Below are 22088 nucleotides of genomic sequence, written 5' to 3' on the forward strand. Positions count from 1 at the left end.
TTGCAGCTTTGTTTATTTTCTTGGAGTTTGAGGTTCCCTTGCCAGGTGGGAGGCCTGCTAGAACAAAGACCACCCACCTGCCATTGCTTTTCTTTCCTTTTTTATCTCTACCGAGGCCCTGAGTCTAGTCCTGCTTGGGTGAAAGAATTGGCTCCTGCTTGACCTTCCTTAAGCCAAGGCGATGGGTTTACCATGAGTGGTTGGTTACATGTGGGATTCCAGCAAGTGGTACCTAACAGCAGTCACTTATGGGCACCAGAGGGGCCCTTGGGTATGGCCGGCCAGCTCCTCCTGTTCCCAGACCTCCCCTCTGTCCCTCCCACTCAGTCTTTTTGCTGCTTCGGTTTTCAGAAGCCATCTCAAAATGCGTCTTCTGGAACCTGGATTTAAGCCAAGAGCCCTTGTGTTTGTAGACTTCTCCCTACCTCCGCGTCCTGGTCTTGGGGATGATATGCACAGTGAATTGATTACAGGGCTCGAGATCAGCGTAGTGTTGGCACCGTGTGATTTGTGGTTTAGGGGAGACACAGAGCAGGAGGAGGGCTACACGCCGCCCAGCAGCCGGTGTGAGCACGTCTGCATGTGACAGAAGCTACGTGAGCATCACTCCGTCATTGTTCCCTGCTGAGCCCCAGTGCCCAGCACCTCCCCTGAGTTAACCAGTGCTCTGTGGGCTGACTCATGATGAACCTGCTCTGCTAGGCGAAAGGAGCCCCAGCAGCTCAGGCATGTGGGCGGAGGTGGAGTTCTCTCCTTTTTCCTGAAGTTTGTGGGCAAACGAGCAACTAAGTTTCAGTCCTATTTTCTATGTTGTGTTTTTCCATTCCTGATATTAAAACCATGGTAATGTCTCTACCTCCAATTAGAAGCAGAGAGACAAATTTTGCTTTGAAACAATCATAGGAAACAATGTCTGATTTTAAAAAACACCAAGACAAGTGGGACATTGCAAGGAAAAAAAAGACGGAGTCCTTACATTAAGTGCTAAGAAAGCATGTGTCGAGGAGTTTTTATCTGCTTGGCCAGAGGGACGGGCTCTTTGAGAAGAGAGAATTTTCTCAAAGGCCCTATCTTGGTTGCTCTAGAGACATTAATTGCCTTTGCATCAGTTCTGGAGGCAACTTAAACTGATCTAGTGAAGGTTCAGAACCATCGCGTCCCAGGTAACCAGCAGGTGAAGGTCTTGGAGCCAGGAGATTTGGGATCAGTCTCAGCTCCCGTCCTTGGGAATGTGTGGTCCAAGAAAGGCCCTCTTCTCTCAGATCTTCCTCTGTAAATGGAAAAAATTCTGCTCTTTGATTGACCAGACATCTATAGGACACCCACCCGAGCCTGTCTCTTTGCTAGATTGTGGGGATGAAAAGCTAACCAACTGGTCCCTGCTCCCAGGGAACTCATGGGCTCCTGATGAGAAAGGAAATAAAATCAGCACTTAGGGTGTACTGGGGATGTTGATAGTCCAGGGTGGACACTGGGGAGCTGAGAGTGTCGCTCAGAAAAGACTTCTTCGATGAGATGGATGAAACTGGAGCCGATTATACAGAGTGAAGTAAGCCAGAAAGAAAAACACCAATACAGTATACTAACACATATATATGGAATTTAGAAAGATGGCAATGACGACCCTGTATGCAAGACAGGAAAAAAGACACAGCTGTGTATAATGGACTTTTGGACTCAGAGGGAGAGGGAGAGGGTGGGATGATTTGGGAGAATGGCATTCTATCATGTATACTATCATGTAAGAATTGAATCGCCAGTCTATGCTGATGCAGGATACAGCATGCTTGGGGCTGGTGCATGGGGATGACCCACAGAGATGTTATGGGGAGGGAGGTGGGAGGGGGGTTCATGTTTGGGAACACACATAAGAATTAAAGATTTTAAAATTAAAAAAAATAAAATAAAATAAATAAATAAATAAAATAAAAGCCAGAAGGCACAAAGTAAATAAAAAAAAAAAAAAAGACTTCTTCGAGTGGACAACACTTCAGCTGAGTTGAAGGGAAGGGCGTTTGCAGGACAAGGTCACTTCCAATCTGAAATGTTGAGTCTGCCTGAGGCGTTGGGTTTCCAGGGTTCCATCCCAGTCCTGTCCTGGTCTGGTTAGTGCAAGTACTTAAACAGGTTTGGGGCAGGAGTGTAACAGAGCTGACAGTTCACTTCCTGCCAACCTTGCAATGATATGGTTCTTATCTGCTTATCTGGCTGTGCTGGGTGTTCACTGCAGCATGTCGGCTCTTGTTTCCCGACCAGGGATCAAACCGGGCCTCCTGCGTTCGGAGCACGGCATTGTCACCACTGGCCCACCAGGGGAGTCCCCCAAAATAAAATGGCTCTTGACAGTTTTGTTTTAATTTAGAGGAATTTGGATTTTCACACATAAAATGAAACTTTATTATAAACCCCTTTACAATCGTACACCTTTCAAATTCACATCAATTTTAAAACCGCATAAAACGTACTCTGTTTGCCAGTGGGTAACTGAACTGGGGAAGAAGGGAAAGACAAAATGTACATGCAGATATATATTTGCAGCCGTATAATGTTTGAGACTCAAGGGCTCACGGCGGGGGCAGTCCGTCCAACTCCATTCATAGATGAGCCGCGGGGACCCACACAGTGTCAGGCCTTTCTCATTTTGCTTCATGGTGTGGAGTCAGGCATGTTAGCAAAGTTTGAAGATCTAGTAATCCAGCACCATTCCTGTTACAGAGTATGGGCTCAGGAAATTCTGGAGAGCAGCCTTGAGTAAGGGGTTCCTATGGTTTCTACTCTGAACCTTAAGCTTTAGGGCAGGAGAAGTCTTGGGTGTGGGGAGAGTCTCCTCTGTTTCCTGGAGTGAAGAGGAAGGAGGCGCTGACCGTGAATTCCTGGTTGGACCATTGGCCACACGTCTCCCCTACTGGGAGCACAGAGAGCGACTGTGTTTCCTCCACTGATGGTTGACTGATCGAGGCTTCCTGTCTGTATCGAGGAATGCTTGGTTTAGAAACTAAGGCCACATCATAGAGGGAAGACATTTGTGATGGTTGCATTAACCTAATTACCTGAAAATTGCTGAAGTATGTGTTGATAATAAATTGTATTTTTTTTTTTGAAGTCACAAAGTGGGGCTTCACCAGCTTTGGCATATGGTGGTCCTGGAGTTGCCCTTTTCACTTCTACCTAGATGGCCTTTGACAGTGTGCTTAGGCACTGTTTAGTCATCAGTCACAGCACCCACTCATATGATGCTGTGAAAATTAAATGCATCTTTGTTTCAGGTCCCAAAGCCTATTCGTGAAAAATGTTAGTTCCTGCCTTTATAAACACAAATATTATGTCAAATGCCAAGCAGATAAAATGGCTTTGATGACTAAAATTGAGAAATTCTACCATCAGATAATTAGAGGGTAGACTTGATGCCCAATTTCCAATTAAATTCAGATGCCTGTGAGAAGCTGATAAATCTGTTCCTGAACAGGAATGGACTTGACACCGTGTCCCTGGTTTTCATATCAGCTCTTTCATTAAGTATAGGGCACATGATCTTCTTTGGGGCCCTCTTGTGTTGTTTTCTCCCATTTTCTGCTTCTGTGATCTTAGAGAAATAACTAATTTAGGAAATATAGGCTTAGAAAAGGAAGTTCAGTATTATTTTTAATGCTATGGATTTTAAGGAAATTATTTCTTTTCTGATCTCAAAAAACTACCAAGACCATTTTTAATATTTTTTCTTATTTAAAAAGTAATTTTTAAATAATTTAAAAATGATTTTTAGGAGTCTACACTCTAATTTTTCTCTTCTCTTTCTCTCCACCACCCTCCCATCCCCTTTCCTTCTTTCCACAAAGAAAGGGTTTAAAAAAGAAGAGGCCTTAAACGGTCAGGCTCTGGGCTCTTATTCCCAGAGTGCCCTCTAAGTAGCCTGCCTCGCTGTCCACACTGCCACGCACTCTCTTTGTCTGCTGCCGGCTTCCTCCTTTTCTCAAGCCTTAGGGGCATTTGTCAATGGGAATCTACAAATGGCATTTTTAATTTCCATTTCTTGGATTACTAGGGAGGTTGATGGCCATTTTACTTTCTCCTTCTGAGTTAAGGTCCTCTCCTGCCCTTGGTGGGGGCGGGGGGGCGGGTGGGTGGGCATCTGCTTTGTCCTATTTTATAGCTTCTGAATTTTGAGATGTGTGATCCAAACACGGCTTTCTCAGCTTCCTGCACACCCCACCCCTCCACCGCCATATCAACCGTGTATTAACGGAAACCCCCTGGACTTTGGCCTGTGGTGTGCTCTTATCTTCAGCCTTCATTGCTATTGACATTTTTTTCTTTCTGTGTCATTATGAGGGTTCTAATGGGAGGCTGGGAAGAAAGTATCAGACTTGTTTAGCCCACTCCTATGCAAGCCCCACCATAAAGACTTGACTTTTTAATGCCACTCGCGATAACCTCAAACCCCAGGGCATAAAAGTTGGCATTGCCTGATTCCGGAAAGACTATTCTGTTAAGTCATTAAAAGACAAAGGCTCACTGGTAAATGTTTCTTTCTTATTATTTTGTATAAAAGATGGAAATATTTTCTTGGGAAATTAAAAGAGGGGAGGAAATTACATGTTTGGTGGTATCTAGTGCAGGATTAAAGAACTACTGTGGGGAAATGAAGAGATTTAAGACTATCTGTAGGAAATGCCAGAATGACTTATTGATGTTCACTTCATTATTAACTTTACTTCTATTTGCAGTGTTTTAATAGGCAGTGTTTTATAGCTCCCCGGTTTAATTTTAACGGCTCTTCTCTGGCATATGGTTGTTCATAAACTGTTTTCTTTTTCCATATTAGTTCCTTATATGTGTCTTTTTTTACACATGAAAAAATTGCATTTTCTGGTCATTGTTCCTGTAAGATTCTCACGTCTCCTTGAGCACAGTCTTTAGACCATGGAGAAGTAGCTGAAGTTTCAGTTAAGTAGTAACAGAACCCAAACAAATAGTTCATAAGTTTTCCTTTCAGCCAGAAGAATCTCTGTATACTACTTTTTTAGTTGGGGGAAGTCACAGGTAGAAAGAATGTTCAGGATTTATTTCATGCATTGATGCTGCTCTATGACTGTAGAAAGAAGAATATTCCATTTTATTTGGCATAGGTGACTTCCAAATCTAGTCTGTGCCTGACAGACCCGTGTGTGTTCGTGAGCTAGTGCTGTGTAACAAACGACCCCAGAATTTAGTAGCTTAAAACAACAGACATTTATTATCTTATAGTTTCTGAGTCAGAAATCCAGTTAGCTGCATTCTCTGGGGCAGGACTGGAGCCGCCTTTGTCTCCACGCTGCTTGGGGGTGGGTGTCTGCTCTCAGACTCCCTTTGTGCTTCTTGGCCAGCGGCCACCCTCATGACCTTGACCCCATGAGCCTCTCCATGGGACAGCTCACAGCATGACTCCAGGCCTCCCTCAGAGAGAGTCAGCAAGAGACAGTGAGCAAGCGGGGTAGTTGCTGTCTGTTTTGTAACTTCATCTTGAAAGTGATACCCCACCACTTGTTATTTCTAGAAGTCACTGTGGCCACCCCCAAGTCAAGGGGAACGTGAATACGAGAGGCAGGGATCTCTGGAGCCCTCCCGGGGGCTACCTCCGTGCCATGTAAGGACTTCTTTCTGTGAAGTTTCAATTACAATTCTGGGCATTAGAAGGCATGAAAGTATTGCCCCCTCTAGTCCCACCACTGTTTCTGGATGTGGGGGAAGGGACTTTCCTGCCAGTTAAAGCCACAGGGTTGGTGACTGCTTTCAGACTGTCCCCACACACATCTCTCTCTCACAGACTCCTGAGGAACTGGCCAACTGGCCCACTCACCCACGCTTGCAGTGGCCACCAGTCACTTCTCTGTTTGAATTCCTCTCTGAGCTTGGAAGCCCCAACCTTCTTCTTCCCAGCCCCCCTGGCCTCTGAAGCAAATGGACAGCTGTCAGGGGCTTTTACAGTAAACTACATGGAAGCCAGCTGGACTAAACCAAAATGAGGAACAGCGGGAAAGTGTGGGAAATTATAGAAATGCACACAAGGGCAAGGCTAGCTCTCCTAGGAAGAAGGGGATAATATTGAGGGAGAGGTCCAGAATCTGCCTGCCCTGCAGGAGACTCAAGAGATGCCGGTTTGATGCCTGGGTTGGGAAGATCCCCTGAAGGAGGAAATGGCAACCACCCCAGTATTCTTGCCTGGAAAAAACTCCATGGACAGGGGAGCCTTGTCCCTGGGGTCGCAGAGTTGGACACAACTGAAGTGACTTAACATGCATACACGCACAGTACAAAGCCGGAGGCTCTGCTAAGGGTCGTCCACACAGTGACTCCTCTCTCACACAAGCACTACCAGGGCCTGTCATCCCCTGTTGTTGGCATTATTCCAGTTTAACCCCTAAGGAAACTGAGACCCCAGAGAAGAAGTCCCTCAGTCAGGTTGACACAGTAACTGCCAGACTTAAGAGCAGAAGCCAGTCGGTCCACTTCCAGGCCCAAGGCCTTCCCACCACCCTGCGGGGCTTTTCCCGGCGGCCTGTGGACCTGACTCCTGGTTCCCAGGTGGAAGTGGGTTGTGGTCTTGTCTGAACCGTGAGTCTACTCGGTCTCACCAAGGTGAAGTTCTCAGGCTCCAGGCAAGGCTGTGGGGAGGGGATGGTGCCCTCCTCAGTTTCCTCCAGAACCTTCTTTGCTCTTTCAGGTTCACCTCAGGGCTCTTTTCCTTCTTCACACACAGGAGGCCTTTCAACATCCAGGCGTCTTGCCCACCCTCAGGCTCAGCATGGACAAGGAAGGGGCTTCATGCCTGCCCCTCCCTCAGGATTCTGGGAGCCCAGCGTTGGGTTGGACCCATGTGTGTGCACCAGCGCTCCACTGAGGAGGCTGGTTCTACTTCCTAAGACCTGTGGGCAGACCTCACGGCCGAGTTCGCCAACAACTGCTGGAGGCCCCCAGCCAGGCAGGTGTTCACTTTGTTTGCCGGCTGGGGTGTGCACTCCTGTGTAAGGAGATGGGTGCACGCGTACCTCCCTCCCGAAGAGGAGCAGAGCCGTTCATAAGACTTTGGGGTCACGAATCCTTTGACGAATCTATGGCCCAAGTAAAGGCTCAGCCTCTTCTTCTGCTGCCGGGCGCCTGGGCTGAACATCAATCCCCATCACCAGGGCAGCTGCCTGGGGCCCCCACCTCCTCCCAGACCCGCGGTCCTCCTGACCCCCACGCTGCTCCCCGCACCCAGGAGGGGCTGAGCTATTGGCTTGTTGGCAGAACAGCCTCTACTGAGATTTCTTTGCTCACTTTACCTGTTTGCCTAGTTTCATCCCAGACATCCTATTCAAGAACACAGCGTCTTGGCAAAGCCTGCTATTGCATTGAGACCACATTAAGATCCTTCCATCTTGCTCAGCCACTTACATCCCACTCAGGGAAGAAGAGGAGGCAAACACCGATGGAAACTTCAAGAAACGGGCCAGAATAAGCTGACTGCCAGGAGATTTTTGTCCCCGGACATGCAGGCACAGCCAGAGCGTCTAGAATCTTCTTTTCGGTGTCCCTGCTTGGGGAGCTCTGCTGTTCGACATCATAAAGTCTCAGGGGCACTTACGGTGTGAAGCGATGGCCTTCTGTTTGGCAGTCACGTGCAGACAGCCCTGTCAGGCGGGTGTCTCTGGAAATCTAGAAGACCATCCCCAGAACCTGACACTTCTTTTGGGCTCCGCTAATTCTACTGACAAGTTTAACCCCCCTGGACGATGTAGGGCCCAAAGTCTGGATGATGAGGACCTGGTCCAGTGGGAGATGTTGGCGTCTGATCTTCTCCCCTCCCCCTTGTCTCACTCTCCAGCTCCCTGGTTGACCCTCCAGCTTTGCCATCTGCTGGGCAAAAAAAAACCTCAAGGAATGCGGCCGCCGTCACTTAATTTATTGTACCGTTCATGACAGTAAACATCCTCCAAAAATTCCATCGGGAGAGCCAGGCATGGTTTCCTTTGCCTGAATTCCTGTTAGGGACTCTTTTATTGAATACTTTTTCCCCAGATGTGTCTCCGCCGTCTCCCTTAAGGTTGTCTCCACGATTTCCCCCAGAACTAATGAACTTCATTCTGCCTTTTGACCCTCTCTTTTAAAAACTTATCTAATAGTCATGTTTGCCCCTGGGCAGTCCTCAGGAACCTGTTCTATTTTAAAGTGAACTGAAAAGATTTTTATCTCAGAAGTACGTGGCTTAAAAGAAAACAAGAGACAATATGAAAGTCTAACCCTAAAAGAGTGTCATTGGAAAGGCACAGTTAGATGGCGGTTGAGGCATTAGCTGGCCAACAGCAACATGGTATTTTTCTGCTTGTCTTTTTTTCCAGTGAGTTCCAAGAGTTTCAGAAAGAGAGTATCATGGGACTTAGTAGTAGGCGGACTTCCAGGTGTTACCTGGCACCTGTATCTTCTGAGATCCTCTGTCTCACTGTCTTGACAGGAGTGCGTGTTACAGTATGTTCAGTTCCACACTGGGCTTCTTGTAAGTGGGGGGCTTTGGGCTTTCTGCACACCACCCTCTTCTCACAGGAAGCAAGTTACTTCTTGAGCATAACCTGGCAATTTTAGGAAGATTCTCTTTTTTTCATAAATGAAAATTTAGCATTATATCTGTCAGAATCTACCCCCCCATTATATATAATGGATATATCCATTATATCCATGCAAAATCCACAATTTTACATAATACTGAAGCAAAACTAACTAGTACTATCTCTGTGTGGCATAGGGTATTTTGAAATAGCCAGAACAGTCTTAAGCATTTGCTGTCAAAGCTTGATTAACAGGGACTCCGGGAACACAAGCTCTGGTCTGTGTAGAAACTATGGAGCTGGTTATTTAGCAACTGGAATCGGGAAGCAGAGCCCAGGTTCTTGACCTTGGGTTGCTAAGGTGTTAGTCCCCCATTCATTTCACTGAAGCTCAGGGAGTGTCCTGAGCCATGTAGGGCCCTGTGAATGCCTAGAAGCGCAGAAACCAACAGGTGGGCCCTGGCCCCTGCCCTTGTGTCCTACACGCACGTGGACCTGGTCCCATACCCCTCTCAGCCGCCCACACCTTTCCTTGGATGGAGTGGCCACTTCCCACTGCTCACGCCCCACGTGTTGGGGCTCCAACCTCTGCTCACAGCAGCCAGGATCCTGTGCTTAGCTATCTTTTTGGCAGGACAGCAAATCGTTTCCTTTCCTGCCCATCTGGTGACAATCCATCACAGACAGGTACCGTTGCCCATGACTCCTGAGCCTCCATTCACCCCAAACTGGGCAAGGCACCTTCCAGCTGAATCAAGTTTCAGGTTTTCTAGGCATCTTAATTTTATAGAATGAGGGTAACTGAGATCATTATAAAAAGGTGGAATCTTTTAAAAACTGTATTCCCTTATGGCTTAGATGGTAAAGAATCCACCTGCAATGCAGGAGACCTGAGTTCAGTCCCTGGGTTAGGAAGATGCCCTGGAGAAGAGAATGGCAACCCACTCCAGAATTCTTGGCTGGAGAATCTCATGGACAGAAGAGCCTGGTAGGTTACAGTCTATGAGGTTGCAAAGAGTCGGACGTGACTGAATGACTAACACTTTCACTACCAAGAAAATGTGGATGGTACAAATCAGAGATACAGACCTCATTGGGGGTTAATTGAGATGATGGGCTGTCATGCACAGGATTTAAAGACAGCAACATCTGATTTGAATGCTGGTTCTGAAACTTCAGTTGTGTGTGTGTGTGTGTGTGTGCGCACTCAGTAGTGTCCAAGTATTTTGCGACCCCATGGACTGTAGCCTGCCAGGATCCTCTGACCATGGAATTCTCCAGGCAAGAATATTGGAGTGGGTTGCTATTCCCTTCTCCAGGGGATCTTCCTGACCCAGGGATCAAACCTATGTCTCCTCCATTGGCAGGCGGACTCTTTACCACTGCACCACCTGGGATGCTCCTAGCTGGACGGCCTTGGTAACATTAGTGATGCTCTTAGGGCTTAGTTTCCTCATCTGTAAAATGGTCTCAGTAATACCAAGGTCAGAGTCTTTTTTGTAGAGTGTACACGAAATTTAAAGTGAAGCTGTTTGAAGTGTAGATACTTGATCAAAAAAGGTAAATTTTCATCCTCTCCCTGCAGTCTCCCTGTCCTGCTGCTTGTTACTGTAAAAGCTGTGCAACCACGTCTGTGTCTAGCAAGAGCAGACCTTCCGACTTTATCAGTCTATTCTGACCTTGTCTTCTGATGGGCTGGATAATTACACGGTGGGAGTCCTCCCCACCACTGGTGAAGAGACATGCATTTATTTTTTTTTCTCCTAGTGCAAAAGCATTTTCTTTACAAAGGAGCATAGTCAATACTGCAGGCAGCATTTTGGTGGTGGAAACAGGCCTTGTCTGTCAATGAACACGAAGTGCTGCCCCTTTAGACCAGGGGAAGATTAAATCCGCAGCCCCCAATAGCAAAAACCCAGTGAATTCCACATTGCTCTCTTTCCTACTAAACATGGGCACCTAAAGCTGTCTCTGACTCATGGCCCCCAGCTTGGTGTCAAAATGTTCATGGGCTTGTTGATATGTTCACCTTATTTTGTGTTCATTTCTCTTCTTCGGTGAGGAGGGGTTGGTGGGGGGACTTTTTTCCTTAAACACATATGTAGCATTTTGCTTCTCCACTCAAAAGAACCATAGCTCCATTTTATAGAAGTATTATGTACTATTTTTCAAATTATGGTTTCTCTGCCATTGAAAATGACATTGTTTTTTGAGTTTACGAGTGAAATAGCTTAACCATCCAAACTCACACGCATCTCTGTCTAAATGGTTGGCTGCTTCTAACCTGTATTTATCCTCTATTATCTGCTTCTAAGAGGTTTGTGATGATGGGTATGTTAAAAACCACTCTTTGGTTCCTCTGCAACCTTAGGAAAATACTAAAAATGAAGATTTACTTGGTAATTCACCTTCCTTTGCAAAAGGAGGAAGGTGCCCTCTTTCTGTTCTGGTGATGGGGGGAAATTAACCATGACATCTGGGTGAAGAGAGCATTAGCAGAGGAGGAGTGGGAGCACGTGGAAATGAGTGCCTGCTCGGCTCCATGGAAGATTTCTTTAACTTTTCAACCGCACAGCAATCTTTGCTACAGATTGCCTTGCAGTTCACCACCCACAGCATGGATCCAGGTCTCTCGGGTCTGCTCTGATGATTATATCAAATTCAACTCAGCAAATGTTTGCAGAGCGGCTACTCTGCAGCAACAAGTGTCTGGGGGCTGGGGATACAGCAGTGGCTAAGCAACCTGCAAAGACCCCTCCTGAGGGGTTGCCCCTGTAATGGGGTCCAGTCTGGGCAGGTCTGAGAAGGCTTCATCTCACCCCGTGTCAGTCAGCCATTTTCAGCGTAGTTGCTTCGTGCTTGGTCGTGCCTGACTCTTTGCGACCCCATGGACTATAGCCCAGCAGGCTCCTCTGTGCATGGAATTTTTCAGGCTGGAGTGGGTTGCCATTTCCTGCTCCTGGGAATCCTACCAACCCGGAGATCGAACCTGTGTTTCTTGTACCTCCTGTATTGTGGGGTGGCTTCTTTAAAGCTGAGCCACTAGGGAAACCCATGGAACGCCTGGAAACTATATACACAGTGATGGGTTTGGGGGCTCCATGTCCTTGTTGATGTCTTCCTGTTTGGCGATCTAATTCCTACTTAGCCATCAACACCCCATGCAGAAACCTTCTCTGAGTCCATCCAGACCCACTGCACTGGTCCCCTTCACTTTGCCTTGGTGTGCTCTGTTATCTCTCACCTAACTTGCTGTTTTGTTTGTAGTTGACTCACTTGGGGTCTGTCTCTCTTTCTGGAGAGTGAGCAGCTTGAGATCAGGGCTCTTGCCTTGATCTGCGTCCGTTCCTGGCATTCAGTCCAGAGTGCTGGCATGTAGCGGGTCCTCAATAAAAGCGTGTGAAGTGACTGAGTGAAGGAACGAATAACGCTCAGGGACATGGGATACCCACTGTATCCGTGGTTCTTGCTTTCTATCTTTTAAAAAATTAATTTGTTTTTTAACTGAAGGATAATTGCTTTACAGAATTGTGTTGGTTTCTGCCAAACATCAACATTTCTGCCAAACATCAACACTCTCTTTCTTTGTAGATAGCTTCCCCAGTGGCGCTAGTGGTAAAGAATCTGTCTGCTAATGCAGGAGGCATTAGAGACATGGGTTCAATCTCTGGGTCTGGAAGATCCCCTGGAGGAGGACATGGCAACCCACTCTAGAATTCTTGCCTGGAGAATCCCGTGGACAGAGGAGCCTGCAGGGAGCGTCCATGGAGTCACCAAGAGTCGGGCACGACTGAAGCAACATAGCACACACACATCTTTGTAGAAACTTTCCAAAACTCACACAAAGGCCAACGTATTCTGACTTAGTACTTCTTTATAACACCCAAGACCACTTTCCACAGCAGTAACTTCTGGATACTGGAGGGAGAGGACTTGGCCCAGTGTGACGGTCATGGCAGAGGCCTCAGAAATGTATAAAATCTTGTTCTCTGCTTTACCAAACTTGGGAGGGCGACCGATGCTCTAGGGGTGGAGCTACTCGAGCTGAAGCCCGGGGAATAGCAGGGCTATTCCCTGCTAGTAGGAGGGAGGAGAAAACAGGCTGCACAAACAGCAATGATACACCGAGTGGTTCCCGCAGCATCACACCCGAGGCATCCCTGGGCCACATCCCAGGAGAGTGCCTGATGCCCCGAGGGTCTCAGGACAGGAGGAGAAGGCTCTCTGATGTTCACCGTGCAGTCTCAAAAGAGGACAGGGCTTCTTCATCCCACATAGGTTTCCTTGAACACATGATGATTAAAGTAGTTTGAATTTAGTTGAAAATGTTCCTATGTTGAATTATCCGTTCCCCAACAATGCTTATAACAGATATCCAGCCTTTGGATGCAACTCCAAGAACACTGGGTGTTCAGGGGTTGAATTTGCATAGCTTTTCATTCCCTTTCCTTGCCCAAGGCCCCTTTCCCCTTCCTGCTCCCCTTGGACCCACCCCGACCCAAGGAAAGAGAAAGGGAAAAGCCTTCGCTGAGTCTGAAGCTCTGGATCTGCAGAGGGTTTGCTGGGCACCTGTGACTGACGCCTGTGTTCCTGCCTCTCAGACTTCTCTCAGCTGCCTCTCTGAGGTCATTTTTCTTCTTGTTCCTGCGACATAGGAACACCAGGGTGCAGTGCCTCTTCCTTTCATCTGTAAATACGCAGTGTAAGGTAGAAATCTACAAGGATGGTGGAAGAACTTCGCAGTCACACTCCTGTAAGAAACTGCCTATAGACTAGCGCTGAGATGGGAGATAACTTGAGTTTCCTGTTTTTGAATGTACGATACCCCATACCTCACAACACGCCAATCTGACGAGAGGCAACCTGCAGAAATCAAGGACTTTAGCCTTTTGAGGCTTTGATCTAACCTAGGCCATGCCTTATTGTTGAGCATCTTTTCTATTGATCATTGGCTTTTTAAAATCACAGGTAGATTTTAATATTTTGTTAAACCTCCCCTTCTTTTTCAGTTCCATGAGTATTTATACACTTACATTAAAAAAAATTTTTTTTGGTAGCCCTGGGTCTTCATTGCTACAAGAACTTTTCTCCGGTTGCGGTGAGCGGGGGCTGCTCTCTGTTGCGATGCTCAGGCTACCCATTGCAGTAGCTTCTCTTGTTGTGGAGCACAGGCTCCTAGGGCCACGGGCTTCAGTAGTTGCAGCACGTGGGCTCAGTAGTCACGGCTCCCGGGCTCTCGAGCACAGGCTCAATAGCTGTGATGCACACGGCTTAGTTGCTTCACAGCATGTGGGATCTTCTTGGATCGGGGATCGAACCCGTGTCTCCGCATTGGCAGGTAGATTTTTTTTTTTTTTTTAACCACTGAGCCACTAGGGAAGCCCTATACACTTGCTTTTAATCATACATTTTTCCACTGCAAAAACAAGCCCTGTTTGATTAAGAAATATAAATTTCTTGGCCACAAGAGAAACCACTGCAGTGAGGAGCCCGCACACCGCAGCTAGAGAGTAGCCCCCCTTGCCACAACTAGAGAAAGCCCAAAGATGTAACCTATGGGTGCCTGGAGCTGGCTCCACCACACAGTCTTTGAATAAGTATCTGTTGAATGAACTGAAAACATAGGATAATCGGAAGTAGACTCGGGACGATCCTGTTTTTGTTTCAAGCATACATTTATATTCATAACTGGAAGAATATACCCTGAAGTATGACCTTGTTTTCCACGGGGAAAAGTGTTGAACCTGTGTCCCCTGAATCGGCAAGCAGATTCCAGGGAAGTTCCTGACCTGCTGATTTCTTATGGGTTCTGGGAGGCACCGAAAACAAGATGATGGCGTTACTGTGGACGTACTCCCTCTGAAAATGACACCAACAGCCGTGTGAGTGAGGACTCCAGTGGATGTATGGTTGCCATGCCTAGGTGACCCTGTTAGGTCATTAAAGAACCAGTTTGGGGACAGAGAGATACTGACTTTCTTCTCCGTGATCCACACGGAAGCCTTTGGCTCCCCGGAATTCTGAATCAAATGCAAAATCATTTAACCAAAAAAGTTGGAAACGCCACAATTTCCCCTAACCATCCCTTGTACATTCTCAATAGTAGACGGGGAAAAGGGGCTGTTAACACACTGGGATTTGAAGCCTGTATTTTTAAACTAAGGCTCCCTCGGGTTCTGTGTCTATAAATAGACCTGTCTGGGTGGTCTGCGAGGCCCTGAATTAAGAATAATGACACTGCTTTTGTCACACGGGCGCTCCACAGGCTTCAGGCGAGACTGTGCTGTACAGAACCTTGCCTGTTGGAACCACATGTGGCCGGGAGGCCTGGGGAGAAAGCAGAGTCCTTAGTGACTGTCCTCTCCTCGGGAGAGAGAGCTTTACCACCTCTTCCCTTAATGAGCCTGGAAACTGCTGCTTCTGATGAGGAGGGAGCCGCAGCCTAACACAGAGATGGTCCACGAGTCTCTGATGACACCGGGAGTCATCCTCACATTTCTGCCTGGAGTTCTCCTCTCCCCATTCTTCCTCTCTGGGTTTAAGCTTTCCCTTCCAATCTCTTTGGTTTCTATTTTTTCCCTTTGGTCCCACGTCCATTTATTTCAACTCCCTCCTTCATATAGCATTGGTAGATTCATCACTATGTGCAGCTGGTGAGAAAGGGCTTCAAACAATCGGTGCAGCCGTGGGGTGTCTTGAAGGGGGTTGTTGTTTTCAGTCTCAACCGACTCTTTCAACCCCGTGGACTGCAGCACGCCAGGCTCCTCTGTCCTCCACTATCTCCCGGAGTTTGCTCAAACTCCTGTCCATTGAGTCAGGGATGCTATCTAACCGTCTCGTCCTTGGCCATCCCCTTCTCCTTTTGACTTCAGTCTTTCCCAGCATCAGGATCTTTTGCACTGTATAAAATCATCTCTTTTTTTCCATTCTAGGGTGTGAATGGATGTTATTTCTGAGACCACTTCTTTTCTCTATTTGTTTCCAACTAATGTGCTTATCTTTGCCCTGTAGTGCTACATTTATTTCTAAATACGTGATTAAGGAACAAATTATAAAAGTAATGGTGTTTATGTCCCTGCCTATAAATGAAAAATAACATTTATTTTAGAATGACTCATATGAAAGGGAGAAAGATCGTTTTTATTACCACCCTCATAATGCTGCTCTGTTATTACTTTAGACATGTGAGTCACTGGCTCAGATTATTTCATTTTGTGATCACTTGCCTTAGCTATTTATTACTGAAATGCATTGCAATCTAAAGTCTGACATTTAAAATAATAGCTGAACTTTGTGATTTCTAAAATATGGAGACTTCCTTCATGAGAATGCAACATCAATAAAGCAAGGCCACGCCCTCCTTGGTATCAGTTTTAATTGTGTGCCTCATTTCTGCGTATCAGCTCAGTTCAGTTCAGTTCAGTCGCTCAGTCGTGTCGGACCCTTTGTGACCCCATGAATTGCAGCCCACCAGGCCTCCCTGTCCATCACCAACTTCCGGAGTTCACTCAGACTCATGTCCATCGAGTCGGTGATGCCATCCAACCATCTCATCTTCTGTCGTCCCCTTCTCCTCCTGCCCCCAATCCCTCCCAGCATCAGGGTCTTTTCCAATGAGTCAACTCTTCGCATGAGGTGGCCAAAGGACTGGAGTTTCAGCTTCAGCATCAGTGCTTCCAATGCACACCCGGGACTGATCTCCTTCAGGATGGACTGGTTGGATCTCCTTGCAGACCAAGGGACTCTCAAGAGTCTTCTCCAACACCACAGTTCAAAAGCATCAATTCTTCAGTGCTCAGCTTTCTTCACAATCCAACTCTCACATCCATACATGACCACTGGAAAAACCATAGCCTTGACTAGAAGGATTTTGTTGGCAAAGTAATGTCTCTGCTTTTGAATATGCTACCTAGGTTGGTCATAACTTTCCTTCCAAGGAGTAAGCATCTTTTAATTTCATGGCTGCAGTCACCATCTGCAGTGATTTTCTAGCCCCCTATAATAAAGTCTGACACTGTTTCCACTGTTTCCCCATCTATTTGCTATGAAGTGATGGGACCAGATGCCATGATCTTCGTTTTCTGAATGTTGAGCTTTAAGCCAACTTTTTCACTCTCCTCTTTCACTTTCATCAAGAGGCTTTTGAGTTCCTCCTCACTTTCTGCCATAAGGGTGGTGTCATCTGCATATCTGAGCTTATTGATATTTCTCCCGGCAATCTTGATTCCAGCTTGTGTTTCTTCCAGCCCAGCATTTCTCATGAGGTACTCTGCATAGAAGTTATATAAGCAGGGTGACAATATACAGCCTTGACGTACTCCTTTTCCTATTTGGAACCAGTCTGTTGTTCCATGTCCAGTTCTAACTGTTGCTTCCTGACCTGCATACCGATTTCTCAAGAGGCAAGAATAGTTATTCTTGTGTTTATGCTTTCATATGTACAGGACAGAACAAAAATGTCAAATGTAGGTCATGTTGTAGTCAGGGGTCATGAGCTACAGTTAACGGGAATTTTTTTTTTGTATGTGTATCCATTTGCCAGCAAAATATTAAAAGATGACTCAAATTGTTTTGCTATGGGAAAAAATTCTCTACTTTTTTATTGTTATTGTTATGTAACATTATTAATATTGCATGTTGATTGTGTCTTTCTGCTTACCTTCCTATATTGCAAAGGGCCATTCACATTGACAAGTAGATTCTAGTCTATTATCAATTGCAAAAGATTTTCCAAGGGCCACATGATCTTAATGTCTCTGTTACATCTTGTTAATATTGTTTCATTTTGTTTTATTTTTGTTTTCAAGTAAAGCTAATCTCCCAAAGAATGTCCTGTGAGGAAACAGAGAGCCCTAAACACCCAATAATGAACTCCAGATTTTCTATGTGAAATGTTGAAGACATTAGTTTTGTTCCAGGATTTTAACACAAAGTATCAATTTTAACCACCAGTAAATTCTAACCTGAGAGCCATTCTCTAAATAGAAATATAGAATTAATGAGAGTATTGATTCTGGAAAGGTCAGAATCTGGTGGTAAAATAATTTTGTCATGTGTGCTAAGTAGCTTCAGTCATGTTGAACTCTCTGTGACCCTATGGATTGTAGGCCTCCAGGCTCCTCTATCTATGGGATCCTCCAGGCAAGAATACTGGAGTGGGTTGCCATGCCCTCTTCTAGGGCCTCTTCCCTACCCAGAGATCAAACCCAGGTCTCCTGCATTGCAGGCAGATTCTTTACCATCTGAACCACTAGGAAATACATTAATTGCATAGTCTCAGATGATATAGCACCTAGAAAATGGCTCTATCCTTCATGTATAGACATCAAAATACAAATAATTCTTTTTCTTAAAGATTTGAGAAGATTGCTATTAGAACTGAAAAAACTCCCTGTAACCTTTTTCCAGTGCTGTATGGTCTAATTATCACCTGGAAGGACCCTTCTTTACCTCTGATGTAGAGTGAGTTGACAGTTTGTAGTAGATATTTAACCATCGTATCTAAAGGCAAACAGCTCACTGATGTATATCACAGGAGTGGGATTATTATACAAACTTTTCATCATGATAGCCTTTGTTTTGTCTGGTGCTAAATTAACTCATTTCTTTTATGTTATGAAAATGCATGCTTTCAGATTCTTTTTTTTCCCTCCTGCCACTTTCTTATTGAGCTTTATGAAGACAAAGATGCCTGTAGCCGGTTACCCACCCGGCTCTGGGTTGTATGTAGGTCACAATTCTGCAGACCGAAAGAGAGGACTCCATTTGGTGTTTATATCTTTGGCAGCTGCACCCTCGTCTTGTATCAGATCCAGGCCCTCGGGGGAAGGCGTCTTCCTCATCACAGATGGTTCTCAGAACTGGAGAGCCCAGCCACGGTTGCTCAGAAATGTGAAGGGCCGTTTTCAAGTTGTCTGAGCTCAAGCTAAGAATTTTCTTTGCCGCTCACAGTGGTTCAGCTATTAGGTCGCACCAGTGGCTGTGGGTTGGCTGAGATTTTCCCATCGGTCTTGGCTCCTCCTGGGGGTTTGGCGATCACCTTCCTGAGCTGGGTCTGCTTATTCCTGAGTCTTCACCAGCAGGACTGCAGATGCTCTCGGCTTTTTCTGAGCAGCAGCTTGAGGGTGTCAGTGTAGCCCTGATCTCCTTGTTTGCTTGGGGATCTGAATTCTTTTATACAAACCCATGCCCAAGACTTCAGTGAGTAACCGAACGTTGTCCTTTGAAATACAGAGAGCGCCTGCTATGAACATATGGTGTTTCATCTGCTAGAACTTTAGAGAGTGTTGCACACACTCAACTCAGGTGCAGTCTTGCCTTTTCTCATGGGCAGAAGCATCCTAGACAGGACAGATCCTTAGCACCCGTTTGAAGGAGGTTCTAACAAGCTTAGAAGAGAGAGAAGCAAGTTCTGGACACAGAGTACATTGTGATCTTGACGGTATGGCTGACTTGACTTCCCTGTAGTTTCCTCTATTACTGTAAAATTCCGTGAATAGGTCCCATTCATTCAACTACTCAACAAATACTTATCAAATATCTACCCTACGTGAGGCGTCATGCCCGGTGCTATGAAGGGCACATGCTAACCAGGGCCCAGTCTCACCCTCGGGACTTCCAGTCCAGTGAGGTTCATGAGGCATGTCCACAAACAGCCACAAGTACCATCGAGAGAAGCAAACAAAGATACTAGGGAAGTTTAGAAAAAGAAACCAGCTCTTTGGCTTGGGGGTGAGCCAAGAAAATCTTGTCACCAGGTCTTTATGGAAACTTGAAAGTTGAGGAGGCTTTAACAAGGTGAGATGGGGGTGGGGGTGCTCCAGACCCCAGGGCTGGGTCACGGGCCCCTGTCTGGGAAGGTGGAGACAACAGGAGGCCTCCAGAGTCATCAACTTGGAGACGGGGCTGGGTGGCCCTGCGTCCAGTGCACTTGGGACAACAAGAAACCATTTAGGACATGGCTTACTCACTAACAGGGCTTCCCTGGTGGCTCAGGGTAAGAAATCTACCACAGTGCAGGACACCTGGGTTCAATCCCTGGGTTGGGAAGAGCCTCTGGAGGAGAAAATGGCAACCCACTCCAGTATTCTGGCTTGGAAAATCCCATGGACAGAGGAGCCTGGCAGGCTACAGTCCACAGGGTCGCAAAGCGACTTAACGTTTTGACTTTGATGTGACTTACTCGTTAATGACATCTTGCTATGGGAAGGCATACCTTTACGACTATGAGCAGGCAACCTCTGAGGTCAACCAAGTTACATTTCAGAACCAAAAGGGAAAAACAAAAACACTGAAGATCCACTAAATCTCCTTCATGGGAGGGTTCCGACAGCACCCAGGTCTCCATCCTTGGAGAGGCCAATGGAGCTAAATAAACTCCATCCTTCAACACTCCAGGTGGGTCCCATCCTGTGGACTGGTCATCCAGGTCACGTGGTCCTGCTATGACCCGGCTGCAGCTGCTGAACAACTGTTCCAGTTGCTTCTTATTCAAACTCATCAATAATGAGAAGAGGAGAAAGCTCGCCTGTTGTATTCTCTGCCCTTATTCAAACAGCCATTCGTCTGTTGAATTCTGAATTTAAATTCTAGAAAAATTCTCTCAACACAATTGATCATTTTTCTAACCATTTTATTAAAAAAAAAGAGGTACACCTAGAGTAGGTTCTTTAGGCTAAAAACATTTTTGACTAATCTATATAAACCAAAATGTATTAGTATCAGGGTCAGTTTTATGCCTTCAGTAACGTATTGTGTTTATTTCTTCTCTAAAACAATCCTTTTATTTTATATTGCCGGATAGCCAATTAATAATCTTGTGGTAGTTTCAGGTGAACAGCGAAGGGACTCAGCCGTGCATGTACATGTATCCTTTCTCCCCCAAACTCCCCTCCCTGAACTGTGTTGATTTCTGATTGTGGTACACTAGCCTGGTGGGCTGCCATCTATGGGGTCGCACAGAGTCGGACACGACTGAAGCGACTTAGCAGCAGCAGCAGCAGCACATTTTCAAGGCTTAATACAACTTCAGGTGGCTTTTTATATGACAATAAGAGGAACAAAGATAATGCCATATTTTATGACACAAATGCTTTTTAATGATCTTTAGAGCCTGAGTTCCTTGCTATTAACTTGATTGACATCACAGTCAGATTTAATCAATAGCCTTGCAGCAGTTGATATTTATCACCAGCTCTTCACAGACGCTCCATGTCGGAGTCTGCATTTACTGTAAAGGACGTGCCCTGAGAAGGTGTTTATTTCTGTAGCCCACAGCACTGCACCATATCCCAGAGCTGGGCCACAGTCCTGTGTGAAGGTTTCAGTGCAGTATTAAATGGTTGTCACTTTATATTTAATATCTGAAGGGAAGATGGTCATTTGATGACAATTCCGCAGGACTGAGCCCCCTGCTCATCTCTTAAGCAAAGCTTTCTAACCCTTTCTCTTCCAGCTCCCTCTCTTTGTTTGGGGTTGAATGTCTGAGGAGCCTCCCCTGGTGAGGCAGACCATCTGGGAGGCACTTTGCGCTCTGGGCATTACTTTGCACTCTGGGTGTTACTTTGCGCTCTGGGCGTTATGACTCTGTGAGGCCGTGAGGTGTTCCTTGATGCCTACCATGTCCCTAAATGTGACAACAGACTGACCGTGTTCCCTGCGGGGCCCATCCTTCACTGGGCTCCAGGCACCAGGCTGGTCTTCACTCTGCCTCTCACCACCTCTGCAGAGTCAAGGGGCAATGACGGTGGGTCAGGGCAGTGCTTAAAGCTGCCTTGGCTCCTGGGTCCCCAGAGCCGACTGGCATAGATGTCCGTCTGTTGCAAGGGCACCTCTCCCTGACTCATTAAGACCCAGCTGCGTGTCAGTGCATTCACTGGGGACAGTGAAGGGGGTTTGAGAGTCAGCTTGGGCCGTGTTTATCCGTTGGTAGCTCATCTTCTTCTGGAAGTGCACGTTCAGTTCAGTTCATTCGCTCAGTCGTGTCCGACTCTGTGACCCTATGGACTGCAGCTCACCAGTCCTCCCTTGTCCATCACCAACTCCTGTAGTTTACCCAAACTCATGTCCATTGAGTTGGTGATGCCATCCAACCATCTCATACTCTGTCATCCCCTTCTCCTATTTTCAATCTTTCCCAGCATCAGGGTCTTTTCCAATGAGTCAGTTCTTCAAATCAGATGGCCAAAGTATTGGAGTTTCAGCTTCAACATCAGTCCTACCAATGAACATCCAGGACTGATCTCCTTTAGGATGGACTGGTTGGATCTCCTTGCAGTCCAGGGGACTCTCAAGAGTCTTCTCCAACACCACAGTTCAAAAGCATCAATTCTTCGGCGCTCAGCTTTCTTCACAGTCCAACTCTCACTTCTGTACATGACTACTGGAAAAACCGTAGCTTTGACTAGATGGACCTTTGTTGCCAAAGCAATGTCTCTGCTTTTTAATATGCTGTCTAGGTTAGTCATAGCTTTCTGCCTGCCTACATCCTTTTAGTCCTTTTAGGAAACTGGTCCACCAGTATGTTCC

The 22088-nt window shown here is 46.3% G+C and overlaps 1 protein-coding gene across 1 annotated transcript in view; it reads left to right on the plus strand.

Moving 5' to 3' along the window:
• ZDHHC14 (zinc finger DHHC-type palmitoyltransferase 14) overlaps positions 1–22088 on the plus strand; it is a 288112-nt gene that overhangs the window by 146335 nt on the left and 119689 nt on the right. The window lies entirely within an intron of this gene.

This window comes from Budorcas taxicolor, chromosome 9 (assembly GCF_023091745.1).
Source record: "Budorcas taxicolor isolate Tak-1 chromosome 9, Takin1.1, whole genome shotgun sequence".
Taxonomy (NCBI): domain Eukaryota; kingdom Metazoa; phylum Chordata; class Mammalia; order Artiodactyla; family Bovidae; genus Budorcas; species Budorcas taxicolor.